This window comes from Oncorhynchus tshawytscha, linkage group LG09 (assembly GCF_018296145.1).
Source record: "Oncorhynchus tshawytscha isolate Ot180627B linkage group LG09, Otsh_v2.0, whole genome shotgun sequence".
Lineage (NCBI taxonomy): Eukaryota > Metazoa > Chordata > Actinopteri > Salmoniformes > Salmonidae > Oncorhynchus > Oncorhynchus tshawytscha.
Window position 1 is genome coordinate 5,285,260 of NC_056437.1, and position 21,192 is coordinate 5,306,451.

The 21,192-nt window shown below is 42.2% G+C and overlaps 1 protein-coding gene across 1 annotated transcript in view; it reads left to right on the top strand.

The window, feature by feature from the left end:
- dcc (DCC netrin 1 receptor) overlaps window positions 1-21,192 on the top strand; it is a 634,145-nt gene that overhangs the window by 428,667 nt on the left and 184,286 nt on the right. The window lies entirely within an intron of this gene.

Genomic DNA, 21,192 nt, shown 5'->3' on the forward strand with positions numbered 1-21,192 from the left:
TTTCAAAATAAGCAACCAACTCCACATGGGGTATGGCTGTACGTACTTTCATGCTGCAGCTTTAACCAAGTCAAATAATATGGCTGGGATTTGGGATTTGTTTCTGTCGATTGCTTTGTCACTTCTTGATGTTTTTTGTTGTTAGCTAGCTCGCTAACTGCTAGCTGTGATTGCTAATAGCTAAGCTAACCTACTTCTGCTATGGACCGAAGTAGCCCCTCTTTTAGGGGTCTCCGTGGCTCTGTGTCACGTTCACTCTCTTTTAGGTGTCTCCGTGGCTCTGTGTCTCCGTGGCTCTGTGTCTCCGTGGCTCTGTGTCACGTTCACTCTCCTCCGTGTTTGTTTGTGTTACAAATTTCTTTCCACACATGTGGAAGAACGCAAGGTGTCGTCCAATTGACAAAAAATATTGCCGTAAAGAGTGTGATTTGCGGCACAACGCAATGTAAGACTAAGGTAAGGACCCTGGGACTGAACATCTGGAAGTTCTGGAAAGCTTTGGTAAGAGACGAGGCACAACAGTAAATTACAGTATCATCAGCATAAAAATTAAGCTGCGCATTTTGGACAGTTTTTGTCTAAATCATTTATATAAATAGTGAATAAGAGAGGACTAAGTACAGAGCCTTGGGGCACCCTATTCAAGACAGACAATTTAACAGACATAAGCCCATCAAATTGAATGCACTGAGTTCTATCAGACAGATAGATAGCAAACCATGCAACTGCATGCTCTGAATGACCTACACTCGACAATCTCTGCCTTAGTATAATATGATCAACTGTATCAAAAGCCTTAGAGAGATCAATATAGCCAGTACTGGTAATAATTTAATATTAATTATCTTATTATTTAGTGTTTCTCTTTTCTCTATTTTCTTTCTCTCTGCATTGTTGGGAAGGGCCTGTCATTAAGCATTTCATAGTTAGGCCACACCTTTTGATTTCTGTCTTATTTTTGTGCATCATGCCTCCAAGATCACTCCATTGAAAATCACCCATTTTACTGAATCAAATCAAATCAAATGTATTTATATAGCCCTTCGTACATCAGCTGATATCTCAAAGTGCTGTACAGAAACCCAGCCTAAAACCCCAAACAGCAAGCAATGCAGGTGTAGAAGCACCGTGGCTAGAAAGAACTCCCTGAAAGGCCAAAACCTAGGAAGAAACCTAGAGAGGAACCAGGCTAGAGAGGAACCAGGCTATGAGGGGTGGCCAGTCCTCTTCTGGCTGTGCCGGGTGGAGATGATAACAGAACATGGCCAAGATGTTCAAATGTTAATAAATGACCAGCATGGTCAAATAATAATAATCACAGTAGTTGTCGAGGATGCAGCAAGTCAGCTCCGCAGGAGTAAATGTCAGTTGGCTTTTCATTGCCGATCATTAAGAGTGTCTCTAGAGAGTTGAAAACAGCAGGTCTGGAACAGGTAGCACGTCCGGTGAACAGGTCAGGATTCCAGAGCCGCAGGCAGAACAGTTGAAACTGGAGCAGCAGCACAGCCAGGTGGATGGGGACAGCAAGGCATCACCATGCCAGGTAGTCCTGAGGCATGGTCCTAGGGCTCAGGTCCTCCGAGAGAGAAAAAGACAGAGAGATAGAGAGAATTAGAGAGAGCATACTTAAATTCACACTGGACACCGGATAAGACAGGAGAAGTACTCCAGATATAACAAACTGACCCTAGCCCCCCGACACATAAACTACTGCAGCATAAAAACTGGAGGCTGAGACAGGAGGGGTCAGGAAACACTGGGGCCCCATCCGATGATACCCCTGATACCCCTGCACAGGGCCAAACAGGAAGCATATAACCCCACCCACCTTGACAAAGCACAGCCCCCACACCACTAGAGGGATATCTTCAACCACCAACTTACCATCCTGAGACAAGGCCGAGTTTAGCACACAAAGATCTCCACCACGGCACAACCCAAGGGGGGACGCCAACCCAGACAGGAAGATCACATCAGTGACTCAACCCACTCAAGTGACACACCCCTCCTAGGGACGGCATGAAAGAGCACAAGTAAGCCAGTGACTCAGCCCCTGTAATAGGGTTAGAGGCAGAGAATCCCAGTGGAGAGAGGGGAACCGGCCAGGCAGAGACAGCAAGGGCGGTTCGTTGCTCCAGTGCCTTTCCGTTCACCTTCACACTCCTGGGCCAGACTACACTCAATCATATGACCCACTGAAGAGATGAGTCTTCAGTAAAGACTTAAAGATTGAGACCGAGTCTGCGTCTCTCACACGGGTAGGCAGACCATTCCATAAAAATGGAGCTCTATAGGAGAAAGCCCTGCCTCCAGCTGTTTGCTTAGAAATTCTAGGGACAATAAGGAGGCCTGCATCTTGTGACCATAGTCTACGTGTAGGTATGTACGGCAGGACCAAATCAGAGAGATAGGTAGGAGCAAGCCCATGTAATGCTTTGTAGGTTAGCAGTAAAACCTTGAAATCAGCCCTTGCCTTAACAGGAAGCCAGTGTAGGGAGGCTAGCACTGGGGTAACATGATCAAATTTTGGGGTTCTAGTCAGGATTCTAGCAGCCGTATATAGCACTAACTGAAGTTTATTTAGTGCTTTATCCGGGGAGCCGGAATGTAAAGCAATGCAGTAGTCTAACCTAGAAGTAACAAAAGCATTGATTAATTTTTCTGCATAATTTTTGGACAGAAAATTGCTGATTTTTGCAATGTTACGTAGATGGAAAAAAACTGTCCTTGAAACAGTCTGATATGTTTGTCAAAAGAGGGATCAGGGCCCAGAGTAACGCCGAGGTCCTTCACAGTTTTATTTGAGATGACTGTACAACCATCAAGATTAATTGTCATATTCAGCAGATCTCTTTGTTTCTTGGGACCTAGAACAAGCATCTCTGTTTTGTCCGAGTTTAAAAGTAGAAAGTTTGCAGCCATCCACTTCCTTATGTCTGAAACACATGCTTCTAGCGAGGGCAATTTTGGGGCTTCACCATGTTTCATTGAAATGTACAGCTCTGTGTCATCCACATAGCAGTGAATGTTAACATTATGTTTTTGAGTGACATCCCCAAGAGGGAAAATATATAGTGAAAACAATAGTGGTCGTAAAAGGGAACCTTGAGCAACACCGAAATTTACAGTTGATTTGTCAGAGGACAAACCATTCACAGAGACAAACTGATATCTTTCCGACAGATAAGATCTAAACCAGGCCAGAACTTGTCCATGTAGACCAATTGTGGTCTACACTGAAGATCACCCATTTCTACTGAAAAACACCCATTGTACTGAAAATCACCCATTTTTACTGAAACTCACCCATTGTACTGAAGATCACCCATTGTACTGAAGATCACCCATTGTACTGAAGATCACCCATTGTACTGAAACTCACCCATTGTACTGAAAATCACCCATTGTACTGAAAATCACCCATTGTACTGAAGATCACCCATTGTACTGAAGATCACCCATTGTACTGAAGATCACCCATTGTAATGAAAATGTTACTAAATTGATAGATAACGGCTGAACAATGTGTTTTTTTTTACAGGAAGGTTAATAGGTACTATTTTAGAAATAATCATTTGACAAAATGTTTTTATTAAAAGGTTCATTAAAGTTCAGGAACTCTTATATTATTATTTGTATTCAATGTTTTCAACCTTTATCACAAAATAAACAAGTATAAGGTAATACTCTGTCTGTGTGAAGTTTTAAAAGAGGCCATGACTCTGTGTAGCCTAGCACATTGCAAGGTCAACTGGATTTGAATATAAATAGGTTCTAGGGAGGATTTCTTCTGCAATAGCAACCTGCACTAGTACAGATAAATAAAGAGTGGATAGAATCCACAGAGACTCAAATCTCACTCTGCATTGCAGTATTTACGTCACAGCATTTAAGCAAATGCCTTTCTCTTTTCCAATTGTGGAATAATTTCATTCCCAGAAACCGCCCAAATGCGTGAAGAGTCTGTTGGACCAACGTGTCAAACTTGGCCCTTTGTTAGCCAATAGAGAGAGCCGGGAGAAACTCACGGTGCAGAGGCATTGGCTGAATCTACAGACCAATCATCTCCCTTAGCAGGTAGATTATTCTAGTTTGACACTTGTGTCCATTTGAAGATTAAGTAGATTGAGTAATCATTTTTGGGGGGTTTGTGATATGAATGGCAAAATCAGACATTCCTGTCTAGTACCTGCCTGATTTATAGACAGCCATAGAGATATTACATACACATACAGGGTGTGCTTTGTTGATTGTTTTTTCCCTATAGACATTGACAACATAATGTAGCCCTATAGCACATAACGTAGACTGTAGAACATAATGTAGACTACAGAACATAATGTAGACTATAGAACATAATGTAGACTATATAACATAATGTAGACTGTAGAACATAATGTAGACTATATAACATAATGTAGACTATAGAACATAATGTAGACTATAGCACATAACGTAGACTGTAGAACAATGTAGACTATAGAACATAATGTAGACTATAGAACATAATGTAGACTATATAACATAATGTAGACTATAGAACATAACGTAGACTGTAGAACAATGTAGACTATAGAACATAATGTAGACTATAGAACATAACGTAGACTATATAACATAATGTAGACTATAGAACATAATGTAGCCCTATAGCACATAACGTAGACTATATAACATAATGTAGACTATAGAACATAATGTAGACGATATAACACAATGTAGACTATAGAACATAATGTAGACTATAGAAAATAATGTAGACTATAGCACATAACGTAGACTATATAACATAATGTAGACTATAGAACATAATGTAGACTACAGAACATAATGTAGACTAAAGAACATAATGTAGCCCTATAGCACATAACGTAGACATTGACAACATAATGTAGCCCTATAGCACATAACGTAGACTATATAACATAATGTAGACTATAGAACATAATGTAGACTATATAACATAACGTAGACTATATAACATAATGTAGACTATAGAACATAATGTAGACTATAAAACATAATGTAGACCTGTAGATTATAATGTAGACTACAGAACATAATGTAGACTATAGAACATAATGTAGCCCTATAGCACATAACGTAGACTATATAACATAACGTAGACTATATAACATAATGTAGACTATAGAACATAATGTAGACTATAAAACATAATGTAGACCTGTAGATTATAATGTAGACTACAGAACATAATGTAGACTATAGAACATAATGTAGACTATAAAACCTGTAGACCTGTAGACCTGTAGATTATAATGTAGACTACAGAACATAATGTAGACTATAGAACATAATGTAGACTATAGCACATAACGTAGACTACAGAACATATTGTAGACTATAGAACATAATGTAGACTATAAAACATAATGTAGACCTGTAGATTATAATGTAGACTACAGAACATAACGTAGACTATATAACATAATGTAGACTATAGAACATAATGTAGACTATATAACATAATGTAGACTGTAGAACATAATGTAGACTATAAAACATAATGTAGACTATAGAACATAATGTAGCCCTATAGCACATAACGTAGACTATATAACATAACGTAGACTATATAACATAATGTAGACTATAGAACATAATGTAGACTATAAAACATAATGTAGACCTGTAGATTATAATGTAGACTACAGAACATAATGTAGACTATAGAACATAATGTAGACTATAGCACATAACGTAGACTACAGAACATATTGTAGACTATAGAACATAATGTAGACTATAAAACATAATGTAGACCTGTAGATTATAATGTAGACTACAGAACATAATGTAGACTATAGAACATAATGTAGACTATAGAACATAATGTAGACTATAGCACATAACGTAGACTATATAACATAATGTAGACTATAGAACATAATGTAGACTATAAAACATAATGTAGACCTGTAGATTATAATGTAGACTACAGAACATAATGTAGACTATAGAACATAATGTAGACTATAGAACATAATGTAGACTATAGCACATAACGTAGACTATAGAACATAATGTAGACTATAGAACATAATGTAGACTATAGAACATAATGTAGACTATAGCACATAATGTAGACTATATAACATAATGTAGACTATAGAACATAATGTAGACTATAGAACATAATGTAGACCTGTTGAACATAATGTAGACTTCTATGTTGTCTTCCTATCCACTACCGTCAACATGAGGTGAATTCTCTCCATGACTGCCTATGGGCTAAGATGACAACCAGCTAGTTATTGTTGTTGTTGGTGCAAAGAGGGAATTATTGTCCTAAAAGGTTTCCATTTGCACTGACTCACTGATGATAAAAGGAAATGCGTTGTGATGTACAGTGTTCTATGTAATGCTATACATTCAGCCGACTACGCCATTTTCTCTCGTTACCCATTTCCCTATAATTAATATGTTGTGTCATACATGAAGTATAATATAATATAATATGCATGTATAAATTACTATTAATTCACTGGGGGTGAATCTAATGGCTTATTTGCCTGCTACAGTCTTCCCTGTCCTCCCTTGTATCCGGGCAGATTTCCCCCTGTGCTTTTCTTAGTGGAGCAATTAGTGCTGGTACAATAAGGCCAAATGACACTTACTGCTTGTCATTCAATCAGTGTGCGTGTGTGTATGTGTGCATGTGTGTGTGTGTGTGTGTGTCTCTGTGTGTTTGCCATTCTCTTAATCACCACAACGCCACCATTCCAACCTCCAGAGGCTTCCAGAGCTTTAGCACAGAGAGAGAGAGACACAGACACACACACACACACACACACAAACGCACATACACACACAGAGAGCTCCAACGAGCCTCCCTTTACAGCAATCAAGCCTGTTGTAATCAATTAAGATCATGGTCTGAACGAGGGAACAGGTGGCTGTAAATGTTAATAGATTCTTCTATATCCACGAGGGTTACACAAGATGAATATTGAACACGCTCAACTTGATCTGAGAGAGGATTGGGGCTGCCTCAGGGGTTGCCTCGGTGCCTGTCTGTATATCTGACAAGATAAAGCAACATGGACTGATGCAGGGATGGAAATGAAGCCAGTCCGCTTGCCAGAGGCTAGTACTATTCCGACTAGGCTAGTAGAAAATGTATCAGGGTTCAGCCTAGCAAGCCAGTGAAATGTTGTCTATTCAAACATCGCATGGGTCCGAATGTTACCCGGGCTAGTAGAAATCTAAGAATACAAGCACGGCAGGCCAGGGACACAACATCTGGATGGCCTGGAAGTGAAGGTTTGTGGTTCTACATGCTTAAAGTCTCTGATGCGCCTCTTTCTTAATTGTCTTTGTTTCATTCCTTGCAACCTGTTTCCAATGTTCCTCCCCTATCCTCTGACCTTCTCCTCCAATACCTGCTGAGAAGCCGCGGGGAGAGAAACGCAGGAATCGAGCCAAAGAAGAAAAAACATTGAGAAAGAGATCATTAGATTGGCCCAGACCTGACTAAACTATCCCAGAAAAACAATGAGAAAGAGATCGTTAGATTTGCCCAGACCTGACTAAACTATCCCAGAAAAACTCAGCTCAATGCTGCTCCACCCCTGCTTCAGGCAGACAGGAAATGAATCTCGGTCGCTGGTGGAGAAGGGCAATCGCAAATTGCAACCAATTACCTATTTAGTGCACTACTTTTGCCCAGGCCATATAGAGTTCCCATAGAGCTCTAGTCAAAAGTAGTGCACTTCCTAGGTCATAGGGTGCCATTTGGGATGTATGATGCAAGGCAGCAGCACGTAGATCAGACTGGATCAGACTGGACTGGATGCATTGGCAGCTGTGTCGTGTGAATTCTAATTGGTTTATTTGCATGTTAACAGGCTCACTCTCCTCTGCAGATGGCACACTTGGCCATTGTGTGCGTGTGCGTGCGTGCGTGCGTGTGTGTGTGTGCGTGTGTGTGTGCGCGCGTGCGTACGTGCGCGTGTGTGTGTGTGTGTGTGTGTGTGCGTGTGCGTGCGTGTGTGTGCATGCGTGCGCGTGTGTGTGTGTGCGTGTGCGTGCGTGTGTGTGTGCGTGTGCGTGCGTGCGCGTGTGTGTGCGTGTGCGTGCGTGCGCGTGCGCGTGCGTGTGTGTGTGTGTGTGTGCACATCTGGCAGTAACACGAGACATGTTTGAGTCAATGTGACAGTCGTTAAACATAGATAGCATTCCTTCACAGTCTCACAGGCACCAGGGTCTACTAGGTAACGAATGTGTCACAAATGCCACCCTATTCCCTAATGGGTCCCGGCCAGAAGTAGTGCACTATGTAGGGAATAGGGTTTCCATTTGGGATGCACTCACAACTGACTGCTCCTGGGTTTCAGAAAGTTTTTTTTACTAATCAGAGCGTTCAGTACTGTCGGTGTCTGTTTGCACGAAGTAGAACCAATGACACGATGGCAGAACTGGAGGGATATGAAGAGTTGTGTTTGACACGTCTACAGATCACGTGTCTCTCTATTTTTGTTTTGTAACCTTTAACCTTTGACGAGAGAAAGGAGATGTTGGTTCAGAAGAAGAAGAAAGACTGTTGACTCTGTTGAATCGATGAACGTCGTCTTATTAAATGACATCATTCTGCACGATTAGATACAGAGGCATCCATGACAAATACATGTAGAATATATATATATATATATATATATGATTTTTTTTGAATGTTCAATTTAATTACCGGTAGTAACTTATTATTTTTAAACTAGGACATTCACATACCCTTATACATTAAAACCCTTTTCATAATATGCTATAGATATATTTACATAATGTCAACATGTCCGTTTCCAAAACACCGGATTTAACAAGTGATTTAACAAGAGATTTAACAAGTGATTTAGCAAGTGATTTAACAAGTGATTTAACAAGTGACATCAATAAGAGATCCTCTCAGCTGGATTAAACTGGTCAGTCTTTGTCATTGGAAAGAGCAGGTGTTCTTAATGTTTTGTCCACTCAGTGTTTATTTAGTCTAGAAGAAGTCTGGGTAGTTACACATAATTATGCACCTTCACTACCGTTATGGAGATACTGTAATCCTTAATTGGATTTTGGAAACTTCTGAGCTGCTCTAAGAGATAATCAAAATGTTATTGTTTTGTAATATATTGTGCAATACTTGTAACTTGTTTTGCGTCCAGTGTAGCTCAGTTAGAAGAGCATAGTGCTTGCAACACCAGGGGTTCTGGGTTCGATTCCCACAGGGGACCAGTATGAACGTGTCTGCACTCACTAACTGTAAATCACTCTGGATGAGAGGCTCTGCTAAATAACTAAGATGTAAATGTAAAATGTTTGGAGATTGAATCGAAGCCCAGATGGAATCCCTCCTCTTCCTGACAGGATTTTTATCATGAAGATTTTGTTTCTCTTATCTAAGCTGTTTCAGTGAAAAGACATGATTTATATTTTACACATTTAAAGATTTGTCAAGCCTAGCCATCTGCATAGTGGGGTAGATGAGGTCAGTACAACATAGTGGGGTAGATGAGGTCAGTACAACATAGTGGGGTAGATGAGGTCAGTACAACATAGTGGGGTAGATGAGGTCAGTACAACATAGTGGGGTAGATGAGGTCAGTACAACATAGTGGGGTAGATGAGGTCAGTACAACATAGTGGGGTAGATGAGGTCAGTACAACATAGTGGGGTAGATGAGGTCAGTACAACATAGTGGGGTAGATGAGGTCAGTACAACATAGTGGGGTAGATGAGGTCAGTACAACATAGTGGGGTAGATGAGGTCAGTACAACATAGTGGGGTAGATGAGGTCAGTACAACATAGTGGGGTAGATGAGGTCAGTACAACATAGTGGGGTAGATGAGGTCAGTACAACATAGTGGGGTAGATGAGGTCAGTACAACATAGTGGGGTAGATGAGGTCAGTACAACATAGTGGGGTAGATGAGGTCAGTACAACATAGTGGGGTAGATGAGGTCAGTACAACATAGTGGGGTAGATGAGGTCAGTACAACATAGTGGGGTAGATGAGGTCAGTACAACATAGTGGGGTAGATGAGGTCAGTACAACATAGTGGGGTAGATGAGGTCAGTACAACATAGTGGGGTAGATGAGGTCAGTACAACATAGTGGGGTAGATGAGGTCAGTACAACATAGTGGGGTAGATGAGGTCAGTACAACATAGTGGGGTAGATGAGGTCAGTACAACATAGTGGGGTAGATGAGGTCAGTACAACATAGTGGGGTAGATGAGGTCAGTACAACATAGTGGGGTAGATGAGGTCAGTACAACATAGTGGGGTAGATGAGGTCAGTACAACATAGTGGGGTAGATGAGGTCAGTACAACATAGTGGGGTAGATGAGGTCAGTACAACATAGTGGGGTAGATGAGGTCAGTACAACATAGTGGGGTAGATGAGGTCAGTACAACATAGTGGGGTAGATGAGGTCAGTACAACATAGTGGGGTAGATGAGGTCAGTACAACATAGTGGGGTAGATGAGGTCAGTACAACATAGTGGGGTAGATGAGGTCAGTACAACATAGTGGGGTAGATGAGGTCAGTACAACATAGTGGGGTAGATGAGGTCAGTACAACATAGTGGGGTAGATGAGGTCAGTACAACATAGTGGGGTAGATGAGGTCAGTACAACATAGTGGGGTAGATGAGGTCAGTACAACATAGTGGGGTAGATGAGGTCAGTACAACATAGTGGGGTAGATGAGGTCAGTACAACATAGTGGGGTAGATGAGGTCAGTACAACATAGTGGGGTAGATGAGGTCAGTACAACATAGTGGGGTAGATGAGGTCAGTACAACATAGTGGGGTAGATGAGGTCAGTACAAGACACTTCTTTATCCCATGATGCATTTGATGTTATGGTATTGACATTGTTACAGTGTTATGGTATTGACGTTGTGACAGTGTTATGGTATTGACATTGTTACAGTGTTATGGTATTGACGTTGTGACAGTGTTATGGTATTGACATTGTTACAGTGTTATGGTATTGACGTTGTGACAGTGTTATGGTATTGACATTGTTACAGTGTTATGATATTGACGTTGTGACAGTGTTATGGTATTGACATTGTTACAGTTTATGGTATTGACGTTGTGACAGTGTTATGGTATTGACATTGTTACAGTGTTATGGTATTGACGTTGTGACAGTGTTATGGTATTGACATTGTTACAGTGTTATGGTATTGACGTTGTGACAGTGTTATGGTATTGACATTGTTACAGTGTTATGGTATTGACGTTGTGACAGTGTTATGGTATTGACATTGTTACAGTGTTATGATATTGACGTTGTGACAGTGTTATGGTATTGACATTGTTACAGTGTTATGATATTGACATTGTTACAGTGTTATGGTATTGACATTGTGACAGTGTTATGATATTGACATTGTTTTAATGTTATGGTTTTGACATTGTTTTAATGTTATAATATTGACATTGTTTTAATGTTATGGTATTGACATTGTTACAGTGTTATGATATTGACGTTGTTTTAATGTTATAATATTGACATTGTATGTCTAGCCTACTTTTACTTCACAGCCACTTGGGGATCTACTGTATCATTAGTCTATATATATATATATATATATAATTTAACACACACACACAGATATACTGAGTATATATATATATATATATATATATATATATATATATACTCAGTATATCTGTGTGTGTGTGTTAAATTAGGTGGTATACACAGTCAATAACCAGTTTATTAGGTACACCCTTTGTCTCCAGAATACTTTGGGGCGTGGAAACGTTGTTCAATTGGTATCATGGGACCTAAATTGAATTTTTCATGTTCGCTGAATAAAACAGGTGTCGACTTGAGAGGATTTCCTACGAGCCTTTCCCAACAACGGGTTAAAAAATATATAAAAAATATAAATAATGAAATGGTACAGGAAAGGGGGATAAACTGAAATGTCTCTTCCGCATTTAACCCAACAACTCTGAATCAGAGAGGGGGGTCTGCCTTAATCGACATCCACGTCATCGGCTCACGGGGAACATTGGGTTAACTGCCTTGTCCAGGTGCAGAACGACAGTACCAGATCAATGTGGAGCTGTATACAGGGAGTACCAGATCAAAGTGGAGCTATATACAGGAAGCACCAGATCAATGTGGAGCTATATACAGGAAGTACCAGATTAAAGTGGAGCTATATACAGGAAGTACCAGATCAATGTGGAGCTATATACAGGAAGTACCAGATCAAAGTGGAGCTATATACAGGAAGCACCAGATCAATGTGGAGCTATATACAGGAAGTAACAGATCAATGTGGAGCTATATACAGGGAGTACCAGTACCAGATCAATGTGGAGCTATATACAGGAAGTACCAGTACCAGATCAATGTAGAGCTATATACAGGAAGTACCAGATCAAAGTGGAGCTATATACAGGAAGTACCAGATCAATGTAGAGCAATGTAGAGCTCTAAAGTTCCGGCGCCGACAGAGATGGCCGCCTCGCTTCGCGTTCCTAGGAAACTATGCAGTTTTTTGTTTTTTTACGTGTTATTTCTTACACTAGTACCCCAGGTCATCTTAGGTTTCTTTACATACAGCCGACAAGAACTACTGAATATAAGATCAGCGTCAACTCACCATCAGTACGACCAAGAATATGTTTTTCGCGACGCGGATCCTGTGTTCTGCCTTACAACCAGTGTAACGGAGTGGATCACATGCAGCGACCAAAAAAAAAACGACTCAGAAAAAGAGGGAAACGAAGCGGTCTTCTGGTCAGACTCCGGAGACGGGCACACCGTGCACCACTCCCTAGCATTCTTCTTGCCAATGTCCAGTCTCTTGACAACAAGGTTGATGAAATCCGAGCAAGGGTAGCATTCCAGAGGGACATCAGAGACTGTAACGTTCTCTGCTTCACGGAAACATGGCTAACTGGAGAGACGCAATCCGAAGCGGTGCAGCCAGCGGGTTTCTCCACGCATCGCGCCGACAGAAACAAACATCTTTCTGGTAAGAAGAGGGGCGGGGGCGTATGTCTTATGGCCAACGTGACATGGTGTGATGAAAGAAACATACAGGAACTCAAATCCTTCTGTTCACCTGATTTAGAATTCCTCACAATCAAATGTAGACCGCATTATCTACCAAGAGAATTCTCTTCGATTATAATCACAGCCGTATATATCCCCCAAGCAGACACATCGATGGCTCTGAACGAACTTTATTTAACTCTCTGCAAACTGGAAACGATTTATCCGGAGGCTGCATTCATTGTAGCTGGGGATTTTAACAAGGCTAATCTGAAAACAAGACTCCCTAAATTTTATCAGCATATCGATTGCGCAACCAGGGGTGGAAAGACCCTGGATCATTGTTACTCTAACTTCCGCGACGCATATAAGGCCCTGCCCCGCCCCCTTTCGGAAAAGCTGACCACGACTCCATTTTGTTGATCCCTGCCTACAGACAGAAACTAAAACAAGAAGCTCCCACGCTGAGGTCTGTCCAACGCTGGTCCGACCAAGCTGACTCCACACTCCAAGACTGCTTCCATCACGTGGACTGGGAGATGTTTCGTATTGCGTCAGACAACAACATTGACGAATACGCTGATACGGTGTGCGAGTTCATTAGAACATGCGTTGAAGATGTCGTTCCCATAGCAACGATTAAAACATTCCCTAACCAGAAACCGTGGATTGATGGCAGCATTCGTGTGAAACTGAAGGCACGAACCACTGCTTTTAATCAGGGCAAGGTGTCTGGTAACATGGCTGAATACAAACAGCGCAGCTATTCCCTCCGCAAGGCTATCAAACAAGCTAAGCGCCACTACAGAGACAAAGTAGAATCTCAATTCAACGGCTCAGACACAAGAGGTATGTGGCAGGGTCTACAGTCAATCACGGACTACAGGAAGAAACCCAGCCCAGTCACGGACCAGGATGTCTTGCTCCCAGGCAGACTAAATAACTTTTTGCCCGCTTTGAGGACAATACAGTGCCACTGACACGGCCTGCAACGGAAACATGCGGTCTCTCCTTCACTGCAGCCGAAGTGAGTAAGACATTTAAACGTGTTAACCCTCGCAAGGCTGCAGGCCCAGACGGCATCCCCAGCCGCGCCCTCAGAGCATGCGCAGACCAGCTGGCCGGTGTGTTTACGGACATATTCAATCAATCCCTATGCCAGTCTGCTGTTCCCACATGCTTCAAGAGGGCCACCATTGTTCCTGTTCCCAAGAAAGCTAAGGTAACTGAGCTAAACGACTACCGCCCCGTAGCACTCACATCCGTCATCATGAAGTGCTTTGAGAGACTAGTCAAGGACCATATCACCTCCACCCTACCTGACACCCTTGACCCACTCCAATTTGCTTACCGCCCAAATAGGTCCACAGACGATGCAATCTCAACCACACTGCACACTGCCCTAACCCATCTGGACAAGAGGAATACCTATGTGAGAATGCTGTTCATCGACTACAGCTCGGCATTCAACACCATAGTACCCTCCAAGCTCGTCATCAAGCTCGAGACCCTGGGTCTCGACCCCGCCCTGTGCAACTGGGTACTGGACTTCCTGACGGGCCGCCCCAGGTGGTGAGGGTAGGCAACAACATCTCCTCCCCGCTGATCCTCAACACTGGGGCCCCACAAGGGTGCGTTCTGAGCCCTCTCCTGTACTCCCTGTTCACCCACGACTGCGTGGCCATGCACGCCTCCAACTCAATCATCAAGTTTGCGGACGACACAACAGTGGTAGGCTTGATTACCAACAACGACGAGACGGCCTACAGGGAGGAGGTGAGGGCCCTCGGAGTGTGGTGTCAGGAAAATAACCTCACACTCAACGTCAACAAAACTAAGGAGATGATTGTGGACTTCAGGAAACAGCAGAGGGAACACCCCCATCCACATCGATGGAACAGTAGTGGAGAGGGTAGCAAGTTTTAAGTTCCTCGGCATACACATCACAGACAAACTGAATTGGTCCACTCACACAGACAGCATCGTGAGGAAGGCGCAGCAGCGCCTCTTCAACCTCAGGAGGCTGAAGAAATTCGGCTTGTCACCAAAAGCGCTCACAAACTTCTACAGATGCACAATCGAGAGCATCCTGGCGGGCTGTATCACCGCCTGGTATGGCAACTGCACCGCCCTCAACCGTAAGGCTCTCCAGAGGGTAGTGAGGTCTGCACAACGCATCACCGGGGGCAAACTACCTGCCCTCCAGGACACCTACACCACCCGATGCTACAGGAAGGCCATAAAGATCATCAAGGACATCAACCACCCGAGCCACTGCCTGTTCACCCCGCTGCCATCCAGAAGGCGAGGTCAGTACAGGTGCATCAAAGCTGGGACCGAGAGACTGAAAAACAGCTTCTATCTCAAGGCCATCAGACTGTTAAACAGCCACCACTAACATTGAGTGGCTACTGCCAACACACTGTCAATGACACTGACTCTACTCCAGCCACTTTAATCATGGGAATCGATGGGAAATGATGTAAATATATCACTAGCCAATTTAAACAATGCTACCTTATATAATGTTACTTACCCTACATTGTTCATCTCATATGCATACGTTGATACTGTACTCTATATCATCGACTGCATCCTTATGTAATACATGTATCACTAGCCACTTTAACTATGCCACTTGGTTTACATACTTATCTCATATGTATATACTGTACTCGATATCATCTACTGTATCTTGCCTATGCTGCTCTGTACCATCACTCATTCATATATCCTTATGTACATATTCTTTATCCCCTTACACTGTGTATGACAGTAGTTTTTTTTGGAATTGTTAGTTAGATTACTTGCTCGTTATTACTGCATTGTCGGAACTAGAAGCACAAGCATTTCGCTACACTCGCATTAACATCTGCTAACCATGTGTATGTGACAAATAAAATTTGATTTGATTTGATTTGATTTGATTTATACAGGAAGTACCAGATCAATGTGGAGCTATATACAGGGAGTACCAGTACCAGATCAATGTGGAGCTATATACAGGGAGTACCAGATCAATGTGGAGCTATATACAGGAAGTACCAGATCAATGTGGAGCTATATACAGGGAGTACCAGATCAATGTGGAGCTATATACAGGAAGTACCAGATCAATGTGGAGCTATATACAGGAAGTACCAGATCAATGTGGAGCTATATACAGGAAGTACCAGATCAATGTGGAGCTATATACAGGGAGTACCAGTACCAGATCAATGTGGAGCTATATACAGGGAGTACCAGATCAATGTGGAGCTATATACAGGGAGTACCAGATCAATGTAGAGCTATATACAGGAAGTACCAGATCAATGTGGAGCTATATACAGGGAGTACCAGATCAATGTGGAGCTATATACAGGGAGTACCAGTACCAGATCAATGTGGAGCCTAATACAGGAAGTACCAGATCAATGTGGAGCTATATACAGGAAGTACCAGATCAATGTGGAGCCATATACAGGAAGTACCAGATCAATGTGGAGCCATATACAGGGAGTACCAGATCAATGTAGAGCTATATACAGGAAGTACTGGTACCAGATCAATGTGGAGCTATATACAGGAAGTACTGGTACCAGATCAATGTGGAGCTATTTACAGGAAGTTCCAGATCAATGTGGATCTATATACAGGAAGTACCAGATCAATGTGGAGCTATATACAGGAAGTACCAGATCAATGTGGAGCTATATACAGGAAGTACCAGATCAATGTGGAGCTACATACAGGATATACCGGTACCAGATCAATGTGGAGCTATATACAGGAACTACTGGTACCAGATCAATGTGGAGCTATTTACAGGAAGTTCCAGATCAATGTGGATCTATATACAGGAAGTACTGGTACCAGATCAATGTGGAGCTATATACAGGAAGTACTGGTACCAGATCAATGTGGAGCTATATACAGGGTGTACCAGTACCAGATCAATGTGGAGCCTAATACAGGAAGTACCAGATCAATGTGGAGCTATATACAGGAAGTACTGGTACCAGATCAATGTGGAGCTATATACAGGAAGTACTGGTACCAGATCAATGTGGAGCTATTTACAGGAAGTTCCAGATCAATGTGGATCTATATACAGGAAGTACCAGATCAATGTGGAGCTATATACAGGAAGTACCAGATCAATGTGGAGCTATATACAGGAAGTACCAGATCAATGTGGAGCTACATACAGGATATACCGGTACCAGATCAATGTGGAGCTATATACAGGAAGTACTGGTACCAGATCAATGTGGAGCTATTTACAGGAAGTTCCAGATCAATGTGGATCTATATACAGGAAGTACTGGTACCAGATCAATGTGGAGCTATATACAGGAAGTACTGGTACCAGATCAATGTGGAGCTATATACAGGGTGTACCAGTACCAGATCAATGTGGAGCCTAATACAGGAAGTACCAGATCAATGTGGAGCTATATACAGGAAGTACTGGTACCAGATCAATGTGGAGCTATATACAGGAAGTACTGGTACCAGATCAATGTGGAGCTATTTACAGGAAGTTCCAGATCAATGTGGATCTATATACAGGAAGTACCAGATCAATGTGGAGCTATATACAGGAAGTACCAGATCAATGTGGAGCTACATACAGGATATACCGGTACCAGATCAATGTGGAGCTATATACAGGAAGTACCAGATCAATGTGGAGCTATATACAGAGAGTACCAGATCAATGTGGAGCTATATACAGAGAGTACCAGTACCAGATCAATGTGGAGCTACATACAGGATATACCGGTACCAGATCAATGTGCAGAGCTATTTATAGGAAGTTCCAGGGTAAAGTCAATGGGATCTATAAGGTATTTGAGGAAGTACCAGATCAATGTGGAGCTATATACAGGAAGTACCAGATCAATGTGGAGCTACATACAGGATATACATTCGGGTTAGGAGAAAAGGGGAACAATAGACCAGATCATGTGGAGCAATAGACCAGTTATACAGGGCATTTGGGTTACAGGGGGAACAATAACCAGTTATACAGGGCATTTGATCAATACAGTGGAGCTATATACAGGGCATTCGTACCAGAACAATGACCAGTTATACAGGAGCATTCGGGTATACAATAGACCAGTTATACCATTTGATAGACCAGTTATGTTTGGGTTAGCAATATATACAGATTTGAGTACCAATACCAGATCAATGTGGAGCTAACAATAAACCAGGATATACAGGGCATTCGGGTTAGGAGAAATGGGCAATAGACCAGTTATACAGGGCATTTGTTACAGAAAAGGGGAACAATAGACCAGTTATCAGGAAAAGATAATAGACCAGTAAGGGCATTTGGGTTAGGAGAAAAGTGGAACAATGGACCAGTTATACAGGGCATTGGGTTAGGAGAAAATGGGAACAATAGACCAGTTATACAGGGCATTCGGGTTAGGAGAAAAGGGGAACAATAGACCAGTTATACAGGGCATTTGGGTTAGGAGAAAAGGGGAACAATAGACCAGTTATACAGGGCATTCGGGTTAGGAGAAAAGGGGAACAATAGACCAGTTATACAGTGCATTTGGGTTAGGAGAAAAGGGGAACAATAGACCAGTTATACAGGGCATTCGGGTTAGGAGAAAAGGGGAACAATAGACCAGTTATACAGGGCATTCGGGTTAGGAGAAAAGGGGAACAATAGACCAGTTATACAGGGCATTCGGGTTAGGAGAAAAACAATAGACCAGACCAGTTATACAGTGCATTCGGGTTAGGAGAAAAGGGGAACAATAGACCAGTTATACAGGGCATTCGGGTTAGGAGAAAAGGGGAACAATAGACCAGTTATACAGGGCATTCGGGTTAGGAGAAAAGGGGAACAATAGACCAGTTGTACAGGGCATTCGGAAAATATTCAGACCCCTTTACTTTTTTCACATTTTGTTACGTTACAGCCTTATTCTAAAATTGATTAAATAAAACATTTTTACTCATCACCCTACACACAATATCCCATAATGACACATTTTATGTAAATGTGTAAAATATTTATTGTAAGTATTCAAATTAATAGTTATGCAAATACATAACTATTCAGACCCTTTGCTATGAGACTTGAAATTGAGTTCAGGTGCGTCCTGTTTCCATTTATCCTCTTTGAGATGTTTATACAACTTCATTGGAGTCCACCTGTGGTCATTTCTTTTGATTGGACATGGAAAGGTGCACACCTGTCTATATAAAGTTCCCACAGTTGACAGTGCATGTCAGAAAAAAAAAACAAGCCATGAGGTCGAAGGAAATGTCTGTAGAACTCCGAGACAGAAATGTGTCGAGGAACAGATCTGGGAAAGGGTACCAAAACATTTCTGCAGCATTGAAGGTCACCAAGAACACAGTGGCCTCCATCATTCTTAAATGGAAGAAGTTTGAAACCACCAAGACTCTTCCCAGAGCTGGCCGCCCGGACAAACTGAGCAATCAGGGGAGAAGGCCCTTGGTCCGGGAGGTGACCAAGAACCCGATGGTCACTCTGACAGAGCTCCAGAGTTCTGTGGAGATGGGAGAACCTTCCAGAAGGAGAACCTTCTCTGCAGCACACCACCAATCAGGCCTTTATGGCCAGAAGGAAGCCACTCCTCAGTTAAAGGCACATGACAGCCCACTTGGCGTTTACCAAAAGGCACCTAAAGGACTCTTAGACCATGAGCAACAAGATTCTCTGGTCTGATGAAACCAAGACTGAATTATTTGGCCTCAATGCCAGCGTCACATCTAGAGGAAACCTGGCACCATCTCTACGGTGAAGCACTGTGGTGGCAGCATCATGCTGTGGGGATGTTTTTCAGCGGAAGGGACTGGGAGACTAGTCAGGATCGAGGGAAAGGTGAATGGAGCAAAGTACAGAGAAATCCTTGATGAAGACCTGCTCAGGATCATAGACTGGGTGAAGGTTCACCTTCTAAACAGGACAACGACCCTAAGCACAAAGCCAAGACAATGCAGGAGTGGCTTCGGGGCAAGTCTCTGAATGTCCTTGAGTGGCCCAGCCAAAGCCCGGACTTGAACCCGGGCTTTGGCTGGGTTCAACCTGAAAATAGACCTGAAAATAGCTTTGCAGCAACGCTCCCCATCCAACCTGTCAGAGCCTGAGAGGATCTGCAGAGAAGAATGTGAGAAACTCCCCAAATACAGGTGTGCCAAGCTTGTAGCGTCATAACCAAAAAGACACAATGCTGTAATCGCTGCCAAAGGTGCTTCAATAAAGTACTGAGTAAAGGGTCTGAATACTTATGTAAATGTGATATTTCTGTTTTTTTATATTTAATACATTTACAGAAATGTCTAAAAAACTGTTTTTGTTTTGTCGTTATGGGTTATTGTGTATAGCTTAATGAGGGGAGGAAAAAAACGATTGAATGCATTTTAGAATAAGGCTGTAATGTAACACAAGGTGGAAAAATCATGGGGTTTGAAAACTTTCCGAATGCCACTGTATGTTGCTAAATCAGGTGTTATATACACTGAGTGCACAAAACATTAAGAACACCTGCTCTTTCCATGACATAGACTGACCAGGTGAATCCAGGTGAAAGCTATGATCCCTTATTGATGTCACTTGTTAAATCCACTTCAATCAGTGGTGATGAAGGGGAGGAGACACGTTAAAGATGAAGGGGAGGAGACACGTTAAAGATGAAGGGGAGGAGACACATTAAAGATGAAGGGGAGGAGACACGTTGAAGAAGGATTTATAAGCCCTGAGACAATGGAGACATGGACTGTGTATGTGTGCCATTCAGAGGGTGAACGGGCAAGACAAAGTATATTGACGTGTCTTTGAACAGGGTTTAGTAGTAGGTTCCAGGCGCACCGGTTAATGTCAAGAACTGCAAAGCTGCTGGGTTTTTCACTCTCAACAGTTTCCCCTGTGTATCAAGAATGGTTACACCACCCAAAAAGGACATCCAGCCAACTTGACACAAAAGTGGGACGCATTGGAGCCAACATGGGCCAGCATCCCTGTGAAACACTTTCAACACCTTGTAGAGTCCATGCTCCGACGAATTGAAGCTCTTTTGAGGGTAAAGGGGGGTGCAAATCAATATTAGGAAGGTGTTCTTAATGTTTTGTACACTCAGTGTGAATGTGTTAAATCTGGTGGTCATACATGGCTT